Source organism: Lissotriton helveticus, chromosome 3_2 (assembly GCF_964261635.1).
Source record: "Lissotriton helveticus chromosome 3_2, aLisHel1.1, whole genome shotgun sequence".
Taxonomy (NCBI): domain Eukaryota; kingdom Metazoa; phylum Chordata; class Amphibia; order Caudata; family Salamandridae; genus Lissotriton; species Lissotriton helveticus.
The window spans coordinates 189,290,584-189,306,920 of NC_136062.1; the positions used below are offsets into that span (position 1 = coordinate 189,290,584).

The window sequence follows — 16,337 nt, forward strand, 5'->3', positions numbered from 1 at the left end:
GTTTCAAAGATTTAAAATTTTTATTTTACCCGATAAGAAAATTGAAACGCGAGGTGGAAAATTACTTCATAAATACAAAACACCTTCAGCATATATGGAAGGTGAATATGGTTATCATACCTGCTTATGGTTTGATGTTTGGAAAATTTACACTAAAGATGACGGAGTTTTAGCTTGGCCAGAAAATGGTTCCTTTAATATGAGGATTTTGAGAAACTTAAGAGAAAGAATGACAGCTCTTGTTCCAAAGCCTAGACCAACTCAATTTGAGGCTTTAGTTGAATGGGAGGATGAGATGTTTCAACTTCAGAAGGAAGCAAATGGTTTAATTAGACCTCCTAAAACATCGATTTACAAACGAGAAACACATGAGGATAAGATGCGCATATGGAGACAGGCAGATATGTGTGAAGGTCTTTATGTAATAAGAGAAATGGTTTCTGGAATACCAGGTGAAAAGAATACTCAAAAGAAAAATAATACTGTTGTAGAAAGTGAATCAGAAGATGCACTTTTAGAAGAAATTTTTACTACAAATAAAAAGCAGACCCCACTAAAACCAGCTTGTTCATGGTCTACTCCGATGGTTTCTCCAGGGACCACACCGTGTGCACCTCCTTTAAATGAAGAATTACCCAGATTATACCCGAATAATTCTGAATCTTTTGAAACTCCTTCTAGTGTCTATGATGAGAGTAGAAATTTTTCTGAAACCCCAATGAGAAGAGAAGCTCCTAGAAATTCAATGGGAACTGGGAGAGATGAGAAAGTTACAAATACATCAGAATATTTACGATCAAAAGAGGAATTAATTCGACAATTATCAAAGGGCATAGAAGCGGTGACAGTTCCAGTAACGATTGGTCCTGTCCAACCTGTTTTTGATAAAGGAGAAATTAAACAAACAGGTTTAACAATTCCATTAAATACAGAAATTCAGAAAGTAGCTGAAAAGTTTTATTCGGAATTAACTGAAATACAGCGGGAGAAAACAAAAATGCCTGATTTAACTTTTAATCAAGGTTCATTAAATAGAACACCAATGGGTGCAGAGTCAGATACTGAATTATCAGAGAAAACAGAGTCCACTTCTAAACTTGATGTGGCAAAACTAAAAGCAGATTTAGAGGAGTTAATAATTGGAACAATTGGTCCTGACAGTTTGAAGTATTATCGGGATGATGAACTTCTGTTCATCAGCAAAAGCATTCAATGGAAAACAAAAAATAAATATGATCAGTTGGAAGAATTAGCTGCAGAGTTGGATTTTGATTTGAGTAAACAAAAAAATTTTGGAAAACATTACAGATTAGATTTTACTGAGAAAGACATTGCGAACTTTAATACAATGGGAAGAATTATGCACATAAAAGAGCTGATTGTATACATCAAAGGATTAGGTGATCTGAGTAAATGGAGAGTGAAGTGGACCAAAAAGAAGGAAGACAAAAGGTTAGAAAAACTATCTAGACAACTTCCAATGAGGGAAATCGCTGGTGGTGGATATGTTCATGTCCCATGGTCAAGACAGGATATTCTGCTTTTTACAAATGATTTTCCTCGACTGAGAGAAATGCCTGTGGAATGGTATCGGCAGGTGGATAGATTTATCAAAGTTTCGAAAGGTCTGTGGATTGATCTGGATGGATTCTTTGACATAGTTGTCCCATCAGATCTTTGGACAGAATGTAAAATTGCTGTGAGTTGGCCAAAAGTGGAACCGGAGCGAATTAAAGAGACAGGGGCTCCAGCATCTGAGGTTATGGATCTATATGACAAAGTGATTTACTGGTTGAAAAAGAAAATTGCCCCAAAGGAAGTTGATTGGGTAAAATAGACAGAACTAATCAAGAACCAAAAGAGTCAGTTCATTCATTCTATGAAAGGTTATTACTGGTTTTTAAGCAGTACAGTGGCTATGAAAAATGAGATGAAAAGGATATGAGCCATTTTATTTACAGATTTGTTTATGGTCTTAGACCAGAAATTGGAGAGATGATCAGAAATAATATTGTCGGATGGCAGTCAAATTCAGTTGATGATATTTTGAGAAAGGCAAAATACTGCAGTGATGAATTGGAAGTAAAACAAAAGAATTTAAAAGAGAAAGCAATGTAGGCACAGGTAAAAGTAGCAGAACATCAAATTGCAAATCTTGAGAATAAAAATGTAAATTTTGTTCAGAATCAAAACCAGAATCAGGGTCAGGGAAAGTTCAAAAATAATTTTAACAAGTCAAAATGTTATGTTAACATTGAAGAATTAAAACAGAAATTACCTTGCTTTAATTGCGGCGAAATTGGACACTGGAAGCGCGAGTGTAAAAACCCGCCCAGAAATTTTAAAAATACAGCATTAAATCCACAGATGCAGAACGATGTAAATCTGCAGCAACAGTTAAACGACTTGAGTCTTCAGCAACAGCTCCAACGACAGTTAGTACATCAGCAAAGTCAGATTCCACAACCTCCTCTTCCAAACTGCGGGGGTGGTCAGAGGTATAACCAAAGTACAGGATTCAGCGGAGGTGAACAGGTAATAAGAGCTCAAAGACCGAATGTGCAAAATGCATCAGGACAATTTTTGATAACTGGAAACCAAGGAAGTGATTCTGATAACTGTTTCTGACGGTGCCCGAGAGAGGAGGAAGAGTGTGTAATTGGAGCCACTCTTGAGGTTGACCAGTCTGGTCCATATGTAAATGGAAAAGTGAACGATGTAGAAATCACTTTTCTTGTGGACACTGGTGCTACTCGTTCTACTGTTAGATCAGTGGAAATTGAAAACCTACCTCTCTCTGGGGATTCCATCCAAGTGGTCGGTGTAAGTAATCAACAAATTAAAACAGATCTGACAGAACCTGTGAAGGTGGAAATTGGCAACTATAAGGACAAACACAGGTTTGTAGTCTGCAACAGCAGTCCAGTAAATTTGTTGGGGAGAGATATATTATGCAAGATGAATTGCAGAATATATTGCTCTCCAGAAGGAATTGAATTACAAACAATGGAGGAAGATGGGCTGTACAAATTAACTATGTTAATGGTTGAAGCGGAAGAAGCAGGATTATTTCCTGTATTTGATAAAGAAAATTTACCTGAAGAATTAAAAGAAACAGTCAAAGCTGAAATTTGGGATTTAACAGGAAATGAAATGGGTCTAATGAAACATGTGGATCCAGTTAAAATAATTGTGAAACAGGGAATAGATTTTCCAAACATTCCACAGTACAAAATGAAAACTGAAACAATTGAGGGTGTCATTCCTGTGATTGAAAAATTCATTAAACAAGGTGTTTTAAAAGAAATTAAGAGCAGTCCTTGTAACTCACCGATTATGGGGATCAAAAAGTCAAATGGGACGTACAGAATTGTTCAGGATTTGAGAAAGATTAACCAAATTGTTGTTCCTTGTTGTCCAGTTGTTCCGAATCCTGTAGTCATTCTTTATCAAATTCCACATGATGCAGAATGGTATACTGTCATTGATCTTTGCAATGCATTCTTTACTGTTCCATTGCATCCAGAGAGCCAGGAAATCTTTGCGTTCAGATTCCAGAGTAGGACCCTCGCATGGTGTAGAATTCCTCAAGGGTATACAGAGAGTCCTTCTATCTTTAATGAGTTGTTAAAGAAATCTTTGGAAGATCTAGATTTACCAGGTCGACTTTGGTACAGTATATTGACGACCTTCTAGTAGCAGCAAAAACGAGAGAAAAATGTGTTACAGATACAATTACTCTTTTGAATCATTTGGCAGATGAGGGACATAAGGTATCTCCTGCAAAATTGCAGTTTTGCAAACAAGAAGTAAAATACCTTGGCCATAGAATTGCGAAAGGAATCAGACAAGTTACAATTGAGAGAATTAAAATGATTCAGGGAATGCAACCTCCAAAAACACAAAGGCAAGTCAGAATGTTTCTGGGAATGGTTGGTTACTGTCGTCAATGGATTAGTGGATTTTCAGTAATTGCGAAACCATTGCAGAGATTGACAAAATCAGACATAAAAGATCCAATTATCCTTACTGAAACTGAGTTGGAAGCTTTTGAAAAGTTAAAAAGAAGCTTGTGTGAAGCTCCAGCTTTTGGCATGCCAGACTACGAGAAAGATTTTGAGCTGTATTGTAGTGAAAAGGAAGGATGTGCATTGTCTGTGTTAATACAGAGACATGGAAATCTGAGAAAACCTATTGCCTATTTCTCAGCAGTACTTGATCCAGTTGCAAAAGCATTACCAGGTTGCTTAAAAGCAGTTGCAGCAACTAGTGTAAGCCATGAACAGAGTGAGGGAATTATAATGGGATTTCCTGTAAAAGTCTATGTTCCACATTCAGTTGAGATTCTCCTTACAAGAAGCAAAATTTGAATTTGAATTTAAAAGCATTTGTTCAGCGCACTTCTACCCAGCGGTTTCATGGCGCTATTGCGATAACAGAGGATGAGAGCGAAGGGGGGGAGTTTAAACAGAATAGGCTTTAATGAAAAGAAAAGTTTTAAGGTCCCTCCGGAACTGGGTATAGGAGGGCACAGTGCGGAGGGCAACAGGGAGGGAGTTCCAAAAGGTAGGGGCCAAAACAGCGAACCTCGCGCCGCCAGCTCTCAGTTTCTTAAATCGGGGGATGGCTAGGAGGGCCGCGTGGGAAGAGCGGAGCTCTCTGCCAGGGAGATAAAGAGTGACAGCGGAACAAAGAAATTTAGGGGCAGTCCCGGCTCTTGCCTGAAAAGTAAGGCAGCCGAGCTTAAAGAGAGCACGCTCCCGCACCGGCAGCCAGTGCAGCGCCTTTAGTAGTGGACTGGCCCGATGGTATTTGGGGAGGCCATGAATCAGGCGCGCAGCCTGGTTCATTACCAGCTGCAAGCGGTGGATTGCGTAAGCGGGAGCCCCGTTGTAGACTACGTTGCCGTAATCAATACGGGACAATACCAAGGCTAGCACGATGATTTTCAAGGCGGGGAGAGAAAAGAAACGGGAAACCTTCCTAATTGTTCTCAAAGAAAAAAAACAAGAGGAGACGACTGAGCTAACGTGTGAGTGAACAGAAAGTTGTGAATCCAGAAAAATCCCAAGGGTTTTAACTTTAGGCACAGGAGAAGGAGGGACACCGAGTGAAGGGGGCCAGAAGGAAGGGGACCATGGACTGCAACCACCTCCAGTCAAGACCAGCTCGGTTTTGTCTGGATTAAGTTTGAGGTGATTGCAGTTCATCCAGTCCTGGATGAGTCTCATCACTGACTGGACGTTCTCGGCAGATGAAGGGGAGTTGGAGAGGTTAAAAATTAGTTGGAGGTCATCGGCGTAATTGAACACCGTGACCTCCAGCTGCTGTAACATAAAAATGAGGGGGAAGATGTACAAATTAAATAAAAGGGGGGAGAGTGACGAGCCTTGGGGGACCCCACACTCAACCCTACGAGAGGCCGCGGAGAAGCCGGTGAGATGGACCGCCTGGGTTCTCCCGGCTAAAAATGACTCAAGCCACGAGAAGGCCAAGCCCTCAATGCCCGCCGCCCTGACACGGCAGAGAAGAATGGAATGATCCACCGTGTCAAAAGCGGCGGATAGATCTAAAAGTATCAGGGCTTGAGGGATCTTGATGTCAATGCCTTCCCGTAGCCTGTCCATCACCGAGATCACCACTTTCTCCGTAGAGTGCAGGGGTCTGAACCCGGCTTGATGGGAGGAGAGGCAGTCATTGGCTTCTACGTGAGCACTCAGAGAGGTCGTAACATGAGTCTCAAGGACTTTTGCTAGGTAGGGTAGAAGGGAGATGGGGCGATAATTGGCAGGGGAGGTTGGGTCAGCACCCGATTTTTTTATAATTGGGACAACCACTGCTGATTTGTGAAAACTGGGAACAGAGCCCAGTGTAAGTGAGTCGTTGAGGAGGGTCAGAGCCGGTGTGGGACACGCTACATAAATTTCCCTAAGGATGTAAGCTGGGGCGAAGTCCAAAGGGGAGCCAGACTTGACTCGGACCAGCAGCGGAAGAAGAGACTCGGTGGTTAACAGAGGGAAGGTAGTCAATTTAGGACCCATGTAGGGAGGGGAAGGGTTGACAAATGTGGGGGAGGAAGGTGGGATGTTGAGTTTGATTTTAACGACCTTGTCAATAAAAAACTCATTGAGTGAGTTACAGAGGGACTGGGATGGAGGGATGGTAGGCGCAGTTCTGCCAGATGAAGCCAGTTCGTGAATCGTAGCAAATATCTCCTTGGGTTGAGACTCTGCTGCCATCACCCTGTTCGTATAGAACTCAGTTTTAGCTACAAGGATACCCTTTTTGTAAACTTGTAACACGGACAAGTAGGCTGTCTTCTGCTCAGGGCTATAAGATCTTCGCCAGACTCGCTCAGCCCTCCGTGCTGCCAACTTCAGTTTTTTTAGTTCCGGGGTGAACCAGCGGTTGGCGGCATGGGCTCGTTTGACCGTAAGACGTTTTAAAGGGGCAAATTCATCACCTGCCACGGTCAGCCAGTTGTCGATGGCGGCCAGTTGCGAGGCGGCTGTGAGGCCCGATAACTCTGGACTGGTGTTCGCCAAAGTCGAGCAGAGAGAGGGCATGTTGGCTTTGCCCCATTTCCTAACCCGGGTGTTTTTGGGGAGTTGGGGCTTAGTTATCGGGGCTAGGGCAAGAGAGAAGGTGATGATAAAATGATCTGACCAAGGGCAGGGAACTATTGTGGGGGATGTTGACGGAATGTTTAGTACCCAGATTTGATCTAACGTGTGGCCGTGGGTATGTGTCGGGCCATGAACTATTGGTATAAAATTAAGGCTAAGCATGAGGTTGGTGAAATCCCTGGACTGAGGGCTCTCAGCAGGGTCATCCGGCCAAAAATTAAGATCTCCCAAAACTAGTACGGAGGAGTTATTGATCACCAGTGTGGCTAGGAGGGACTGAATGTCGGAAAGAAAAGAGGGGGTAGACTGAGGGGGACGATAAATTAAAGCAAAAGTGAAAGGAACCTGGTGCGAGGTCGAACGAGCTAACAGATAGTCCACGTCAGGAATTGGGGGGGAAGGGAGAAGCTGGAAGTTGAAAGTTGCTCGAGCTATTAGAGCCACTCCACCGCCTCGCCTGCCCTCAGGGCGATCCGCTCGGATAGCCGAATAAGTAGATGGTAGGGCAGCTAGCAGGTTGGGGAGGGAATCATCCTTGAACCAGGTTTCTGTCAAAAAAAAAAGGTCTGGTGCGTGGGAGTCAATATAATCAAAAAGCTCGTACTGGTGGGTGACCGCAGAGCGAGCAAAACACAGCATCTAACAAGCAATAGACTCACTAAGTATGAGAAAATAATTCTAGGATCAGATAATGTTTCAATAGCAAGATGTGTAAATCTAAATCCTTCCACATTGTTGCCTGATGGTACTATAACTGAAATAGGAAATGAAAATGAGGCAGATCATGAATGCTTGGATATTCTAGAATACTGTACCAAGCCAAGGCAAGACATTAAAGATGTACCTTTGCCTATTTCAGATCATGTCTACTTTGTAGATGGTTCTTGTCTGAGGTCAGAAGGAGGTGTTTTAAGAGCAGCTTACTCAGTCTGCACAGTTGCAGATGTTGTGGAAGCATCATGTCTTGAAGGAATTCGTTCAGCACAAGTAGCTGAATTGATTGCTTTAATTCGTGCATGTGAAATAGCGAAGGGCTTGAGAATAACGATAATAATTGATAGCCAATATGGGTATGGAGTTGTACATGATTATGGACAGCTCTGGTCTCAGAGAGGCTACATGACATCAGCAGGTTCACCTATCAGAAATGCAAAATTTATCAAAAGATTGATTGATGGCATACAGTTGCCAAAGGAAATTGCAGTAGTAAAATGTGCTGCTCATCAGAAGGGTGAAGATTTTATCACCAAAGGAAATGTTTATGCAGATGAAATTGCTAAGTATTGTGCAAGAAACAATTTTGCACTTAATCGGGAAAAGGTCAATGAACATGCTTCGAATTAATTAATGCTAACATCAGTAGTTGAGACATGGCAGGAAGTCAAGGATTTACAAGATGAAGCTGATGATGAGGAAAAAGACACATGGTTAAAGGCAGAATGTAGGCAGCGAGATGAGGATGGAGTTTGGACTTACAAAGATGGCAGGATAGTTTTACCAAATTGTATGATTGCTGACATGGCCAGAATGTACCATGGTCCAGGTCATATTGGAAGAGATTCAATGATTAGACTTTTCAAAGAAACTTGGGTTAATACCAAATTTAGAACGATTGCAGAATCTCTCTGTCAGAGATGTTTGACTTGCCAACAAATGAACCCAAATAGAAAGACGATTGTGGGAACGGGAACCATAGGACGGGAGGGTGGTCCTTTCACCAGGTTGCAGATGGATTTCATTGAAATGCCCAAACACAACAGGCTACAATATGTTTTGGTAATTGTCTGTTTGTTTTCAAGATGGGTAGAAGCATTCCCCACACGTCACAGTGATTCAATTACTGTAGCAAAGTTACTTTTGAGAGAGATTATACCAAGATACGGATTCCCTGTAACTATAGAGAGTGATAGAGGAGGTCATTTTGATAACAGATTGTTGAAATTGATTTGTGAAGCCTTACACATTGAACAGAAGTTGCACTGTGCATACAGACCAGAGGCATCTGGAGTCGTAGAGCAAATAAATGGAACGATCAAAAACAGAATAGGAAAAATGTGTTTAGCTACAGGTATAAAGTGGACAGATGCTCTTCCACTTGTTTTGATGACTCTACGAAGTACACCAGATAAAAAGACAGGTTTAAGTCCACATGATATACTCATGGGCAGAGTCATGAGACAAGCATTTATACCAGTGGGAAAACTGTTGAGCATTAATGACAGTGCAATTTTAGAATACTGTAAGAAGTTATCTGATGTCGTGACTTCTGTGTCTAATCAGGTGGGAACTGAAGTACAGTCAAGAGACAAAGTGCAAACACATGATTTGAGACCTGGAGATTGGGTGGAACAAAAGTTCACCGAAGAAGGAACTGTCTAGTGCCGAGGTGGCAGAAACCGAGACAGGTGATACTAGTGACAACAAATGCAGTAAAGTGTAGAGGAATAAAAAGGTGGATTCATCCTAGTCATACTATTGCTATACCTACACCTGAAAACTCTGATGAAGAAAATGATACAACGGATGATTCAGATTCTGAAGAAGAAGCTGAAATAAATCCAGATTTTGAAGATCGACAAGAAAGTCGACATCTGGAGAATACATCTGTAAATGGAGATTTGACTGAAAAAGATTTAGAAGTCATTATTGTGGACTCTGAGGATGATGAAGATCTGCTAGAAAAAGAAATAACAGAAGAATCTGAAAAAGAAGCTGAAGAAGTAAAAGAATCTGATCAGATTGTGATTCAAGACCAGGAGAGTATTGAAAAGCAGAAAAGAAGCTCTGAAAATAGGAACAAGAAATCTGAAGCTGAGAAGTTGAAGGTAATTGAAGAAGAAAACGAATTACCGAGTACCAGTGGGGGAAGTAAAGTTCCTAACGGAGTGAAGCTGCTGAGTAAAGAAGTACCTGAGTCAAGAATTGAAATTTCTGACAGTGACTCTGGAGAAAGTGATGAAGATTATCAAATAAGCAGATTGAGAAAGAGATCTTGGAGAAACGAATTGAATGTGACTGAGCCAAAGAAGAAAATTCTAAGAAAAGGTGATATTTGGCCAGGTGAAAATGGAGGGGTGAGATATAGATTGATAAACAAATCAAAAGAACAAGTGAATGAGATTACTAGTCAGGGAGACCCTGAAAAGAAAAAAGAGGTGGGAAAGAAAATAGAAGTTGTCTCTAGAAAAACAAAGAGAATTTTGAAACCAAATCAAAAATATAAGTCTCCGGAGTGGGCTTATATAATTATCCCACCTGTAGTTGAGATACATAGTAGCAGTCAGGAAGAAATTGAGGACTACAGTGACAATGATTGAACTACTAATCTGTTAGAATTTAGGTTTCTGTTTTTGGCATAAGGCTGAAGAAATTGTGTTAGGTGACACAAGGTCGAAGAAATTGTGTTTAGCTGGAGAAAAATTTGTGACGCAAGGTTGAAGAAAAGTTGTTAGAGGGATTAAAAAAATATATATATACATATTTTAAAAAGGGAGGTGTTTAGTATTTTAGAATTTTAGGTTTTAGATATAGACATATTTAAAAAAAAAATATCTTTTTCTGTGACAAGGATAGTAAAAATGCCTTCAGTTCTGAAACGTAGTACCTCGAAATGTTCCATTTTTAAAAATTGCTGCAAGATGACTCTGATGTGTGTGCTCATATTAATTCTGCTCTGGTTAGTTTTAGCTGTCATTTTTCCTTTCGGGATCGATAAGGGATCGATAAGGAGATGTACAAGGTCAATATGACAAGCAAAGCTTTAGTTAGTCAAGATAAACATAGCTAACAAGGTTATTGATCACAGACCAGAGACTCATCAAGACAGGTCTGTTAGTGATTTTTCTAGCAATACCTTTTCAAGACTTTTAGGTGAATATGTTAAGGTTATGGGTGTCAAAGATTGTTACATCTGCGTAAAGTTACCTGCTTCTGTTTCTGAGGGAGTAACATACAAAATGCTTCCTCTTACTTATGGCATGACTTGTAGTGTGTTAGCTAGCTTATTTTATCAGACTGGTCGTTTGGAATATTATTATTCAAATTATGATGAGATTTTTGCTAATCTAAAAATTTAAAAGGCTTTAAATAAACATAAACAAGCTAAACAGATGAGGGAATTCTTTTTAGTTACTAATGAACTTACTTATGAGTATGCTTACAGAAATAATTTAACCTGCAAATTGAGAGCTGAAGAAAAGTCTTTCCTGAATCTTGTTGAAGAGAGAAGGGCAATTCATAAAAGAAATGAAATTGTTAAACAGACCAAATCCAAGTTTTGGCAGAAGGAGGATGAAAAGTTTAATGGCAAATCTTTTGATAATGTTGCAATTCACATAGACAAACCAATTAGTGGCAAGCTTTGCATTAGAAGAGATAACACACTTTTTGATAATTATTTTGTGGGAGCTAGCAATTGTGAAGACACTTATCAGATCATGGGGGGTTGGGGATTCAAAGGTGGAAAAGACCCAATTTTTCCTGGAATTTATTTTGTCTGTGGAGACAAAGCCTATTATAACCTCCCGGACCATTGGTATGGGACGTGTTTTGTTGGTCTTGTGTTGCCAAAGATTTTTCACGTTGACAGAAATACAGAAGGTTAATTTGCAATCAATAATCATGTAAACAGATACAAAAGAGAAAGTTTCTCAGAAATTTTAAGAGACATTTTTGAGGCAGTGATACCTTTAGTAGGTATTACCCTGAATGCAGGTAGAATCAGAAAATTGTCCACAATAGTTGACAGATTGTCAACTGACACAGCTGGTGGCTTCCAATTAGTGGATACCGAGGTTATTGCAATTAGATCGATGGTGATGCAAAACCGTCTTGCCCTAGACATACTTTTGGCAAAAGAGGGAGGAGTCTGCGGCATTTTACATGTCCAGCATTGCTGTACATATATCCCGGACGAAAGTAGAAACATTGAAATGTACATTAAGAACATCACAGAGATACATTCGGAAATAGTTCCATTAGAAGAAAATGATTTTTCAGAACGTCTTTCCAAAAGATTTCAGGCTATTAAAACTGGTCTCAAGTAATTGGTGGTTCAGTTCTTGGCAAGATTCTAACACCTTTGTTTGTAATAATTTTTGTGATAGTTTTGATTAGGATCAGTTGCATGTTACACAAGAGAAAGAGGTACATGAAAGAAAAAAGAAGAATTTACAAAATCAGAAAGGAACAAGAGAGAGAGATAGAGATGGAGGAGTTTCGTAGAGCTCAAAATGATAGTTGTAAAAACACAGCTGAAACAAGTCTTTAGAAATACTAACACAGTGAAATCAAATCATGTTCATTTTAGATAAAATTTGTTAAATTTTGGGTGTGGTGTGGTGATTTGAAAATCACCAGATGAGGGAGTTGATGGAGCGAGTTTCAGAAATGTATTCATTTCAGCTCGTGAAGTTACTCTTCCATAAATAATTAATAATATTAATAATGATGTGTGTTGTGTGTTTATTAATTCAAACTAGATTAAAGTTGCATACACGAACACGCGGGAATAACATTATGTGCTCTATGTTGCAGCAAGTACGTTTTAAGAATAATTTACTAACCTTGTTTGTTTGTCTATTGTCTTATCAATATTAATTGCGGCTGTTTAATTAATGACATGTGCCTATTTTATGTATGCTTTTGTCTACGTGGTGTCTTTTATTTTATACAGGTATGCGGAGAATCCTGCTGGATTAAAGGAAGAATGGTAGATATAAATGCTGCTTTATTTGTTTGGTTCTTCTAGGTAATATAGACTAATGGGTTAATCATTAGCGATGATGGGTGGGTAACAGAATGAATTTCATTTCTTGCATTAATTATTCCTTTATGTTTGTTTATATACTAGTTAACGTGAAAACATTTTTTGAGGCCTAGTGCATTCGTGATTGAGAGAAAATTCTGCTCGGAGAAAAGCAAGAGTCCAAATGTGGTCGCATCCCCTGGCAAAAATTATTAACGCGATGAAAAATGAAACGTGATGAGCTGACTGTTCTTTAGTCAAGCAAGGCCAAGGCCAGGAACCGGCAGAGGAGTATGACAAGCTGAGGAAGCTATGAACTCTGTTATTATAATGTTGCAAACTGGAGGAAGTCTCGCTATTCGAAAAGTAAAGGACAATGGACTCTAAGAAAGAGACGGAACTAAGGTTCAGAAGACGAAATGACATGATGGCATGTCACTTGACAGCCAATCAGACTTTGACTTGAGCAGAAGAATATAAGTTTTCATAGATTAGTTTAGCGTAGAAAGGTATAAAAACCCTTCTCCCGGGGAAGAGGGTGCTGCTTCTTGCTGACCTTTAGATGGGAGTGTCGTGCTGTTGGACTTCTCTTGGAGCACGTAAGAGACTCTATAGGCCCTAAAGATTTTACCCTTTATCCTTTTATATAGCAAGAGTAGTCAGGAACTTAGAATTTTAATGATGCCAAACTACTATTTTCTATTTGAATTTTGCTTTTAAAAATTTACTTAAACTGTCATTATCATTTGCAAAGACTTTAATTAAAAATGCTTTAATAAAAGATTTTAACGCACTTTTTTAAATATTAGTTAAATAAACATTCTATAAAAATCAAGCTGGCCTTGTTTTTATATGAGTTTAGGTTACTAATAGCAGATCTTTTCGCCACAGTGGCTTAATTAATCATAGGGTTTGTTAAGGTGTGATGAATTCGTTTTACTAAAGTTGTATATAAATGTATATATTTTGTGAATAGGTTAATTAGGTCACATGATTCAATTGGTCAAAATATGTCATGTTAGTTTATGGGCTTGTGAATATATTTTAGTGAGTATTGTAAAGTTGGGTAACGTTGCTTATGATATATTTCCTATAGGCCGCTGGATCAGTTGGAGATGCCGCCGAGCTCTTTGCCGGGGCCGGGTTTCGGCCGATTTTGGTACAGGGACGATTTTAGAGCTATGCTGCAAAAACGGCCCTGTAACAAAAACGGCCCCCAAGGGTCCAAAACCGGCCCCCACCCGTGCGTCGCACTGGGGGATTGCTCAGTGCCCGCTATTGCCAGTCCGGGCCTGCTGCTGCTTACTCTTCAGACATCACCTCAGTCACTCTTTTTTTCCCCACAAATTTTATTGGGTTTTCATAGTTCATACAATACGTGATATCACAGCAGGGCACATCAAATATGACCAAATATTTTACTGTTTACATATGTCTTGCATCATGTCAAGATGCCAGTCTATAACAGAAATGCTGTCAATACAGAGTTCTATATGTGTGCCTTGCAGTGAATTGTATACGTTACATTACTATCCGTAAACATGGTAAACTTTGAACTCCCTCCCACATCGATCTCCCCTACTGGCGGCTACCAACATTCGGTGTTGGGACTCGAGTGGGATTTGCTGTATTGTCAGTACCTTCCCAATTGATTTAAACATAGGCCTTATTATTAATGCAGTGTGGTACGTGAAAGTATCTGGGGCATTACAGAATGTGCTAGTGTGTATATAGTGCATCCATTCCGTTCTTTCTGGGTTTTAGGTCATCTGACACACCGTGTCACTCTAGATATAGGCCCATCTAAGGCAAATCAGCACTGACTCTGTTCCTCGTGGAAAAAATCCATCTCGAACGTTGGTCAAATCACACCTCCACCCTGCAGCCCACTATTTTTAGTTGGGGAAATATGAGATTCTCTCACTTTGCATGCAGAAATAAAAATCAAGGTAAACACAAATGTCCACGTTAAAAGAATTTCACAGCACTTTATCAGAATAAACTGCTTGCCATTGTGGTTCTGCCTTTAAACACAGAGCAAACATTGCAAGAAAAAAACACGGCTCTTATTACTCAGTCTCCTTGGGAACTCCTTTAAGGGGACGTGAGAGTAGCGAACGACCTGAGAGTGCCCCTTCTGTACACTTAGCAGTACCTCTGCTGGTAGCAGTAAAAAGCAAATATTTACAGCCCTACATTCGACTATGACAGCAAAGCAAAAACTAAATAAAAACAAGTTATCTCTAATATCTTGTGTGGCATAAAGTGGCATGGTAGTTATTTTATGTAAAATGCACGCACAGCTCTTCCCTCTCTCCCCTCCATTAATAATACGATTGTGTACCTCTCGACAGTGGTCCTTTCGTTCGCAGCGTGATTGGCTACGCATGCCATTACATCACTCAGGTGCCATGTTGTCAGTAGGCTCCAAGTGCATCTTTCCCGCACTCCCCCGGCCCCCTCCTTCGCGCGCCCTGTGCAGAAGGCTCAGCTGAGAGCAGGCCACGTGACCGCCGCCTGCCTGACAGATCGAGACATGCGCAGTGCAGCCGGGCTCCTGTGTGCTGCTCTCTGACAGCAATAACAAAGGGAGGACCAGCCTGCCTGCCTGAGCCGGGGACCGGCCTGCTGGGCGCTGCCTGCTCCTGCCTCTCACCGCTGCCCCCTCCCGACCTCTGCATACCGGAAGACAGCCCCCTCCCTTCCCCGGCAGACGCGCTCGTCCTTGCTCCTGAGGTCCGGCTGCCTTTCCTGGTGACCCGGCCCTGCTGCTCTCACAAGTGGGTATCTGCTATGTAAATACAATTCTGGGGGGCTGTTTGACAGCGCGGGCGGTATTCTGGGCAGTGGAATGCCCCTAGGAGAGTGGCTGGCACGGCGAGGATTCTGTCCTCTGACCGCTATGCACTGTGTACTAAATAAGCGCTATGCACTGTGTAGTAAATAAGCGCCTCGAGACGAGCCAGCCCCACCTGAGGCAGCGCGTCCCCTGCGTCCGCACTCTGACAGCAGCTTACAGGGTGGTCGGAGGAAAGGGATAGGTGTCACCTGTAGCACGGGCTTAGGCCCGAGCGCGGCGGGGCGGGGGGCTCTGAGGTGCTGCAATAAAGATGGGACTGTGATTGGCTAGCAGGGTCTTGTTATAGATAGAAGGTGGGATGCAATGGGCAAGTGATAATTTCAGCTGTGCCTTTGAGCTAGGATGGAATATGGTTCATTGATGCTTAATAGTTACTGATTTGTTATGCATGAATATTGCATAGATATGTGTCACACACACGGTGGGCCATGCAAACCCAGTTTCTCAAGCCTGTATCGTGTGGAGGGTGCATAACTAGCTGGCTGGGTGTCATACACAAAAATTGGGGTGGTACGTGTGACCGGTGGGGTGCCGTGTGTAGATGGGTGGATATCATAAATTGTGAGCTGTGCTTGGATCGTGAGATGCCAGGCACAGATGGTGTACTGCGGTGCCATATATGCATGGTGAGAACACTCATGCCCATATGGTTGGTTTTTATCAGACTTAAATGGCAAGGTATCATGAATAGATGGTGACGTGGCCTGTTAGATGGTGGGACTCTTTGTTCATCTGCCATTGCTTCAGTAAAGGATTAATGGACACCTGCTGATGTTGACTGCACTGCTTGTATACGATTATTCGGGGGCTCCAACCTTTTCTGTAATAAGAGCTACTCCTGTTAAATGAACATCATCCTGACCTGCTGATAGTATTAGTGTTGTAATAGTGACACACCAGACAAGATTACATTAGTGGCCATCTCATGCAAGATTGTCAGCAGTGACCACCTCAGTGCATCAGGCTGAGTGACTAATAAAAAAACGTTTTTGATCAATTTTGAATTGCTCTTCCTGGGTTATAGATGACAGCCATAGTTGCAATGCCCCTTGTAACAAGGTTATGATAGTACTTGTAAGTCCCTCTAACACCACATGATTTATTG

At 41.1% G+C, this 16,337-nt stretch overlaps 1 protein-coding gene across 7 annotated transcripts in view; it reads left to right on the forward strand.

Moving 5' to 3' along the window:
* Positions 1-14,905: 14,905 nt before the first annotated feature.
* The window catches only part of PARP6 (poly(ADP-ribose) polymerase family member 6), a 345,720-nt gene continuing 344,288 nt past the window's right edge, over positions 14,906-16,337 (forward strand). For all 7 annotated transcript variants that reach the window (XR_013609848.1, XR_013609850.1, XR_013609849.1 and 4 more), the window contains exon 1: positions 14,906-15,152. The gene's annotated coding sequence lies outside the window, so the exon portion shown is untranslated. The remainder of the gene's footprint in view (positions 15,153-16,337) is intronic.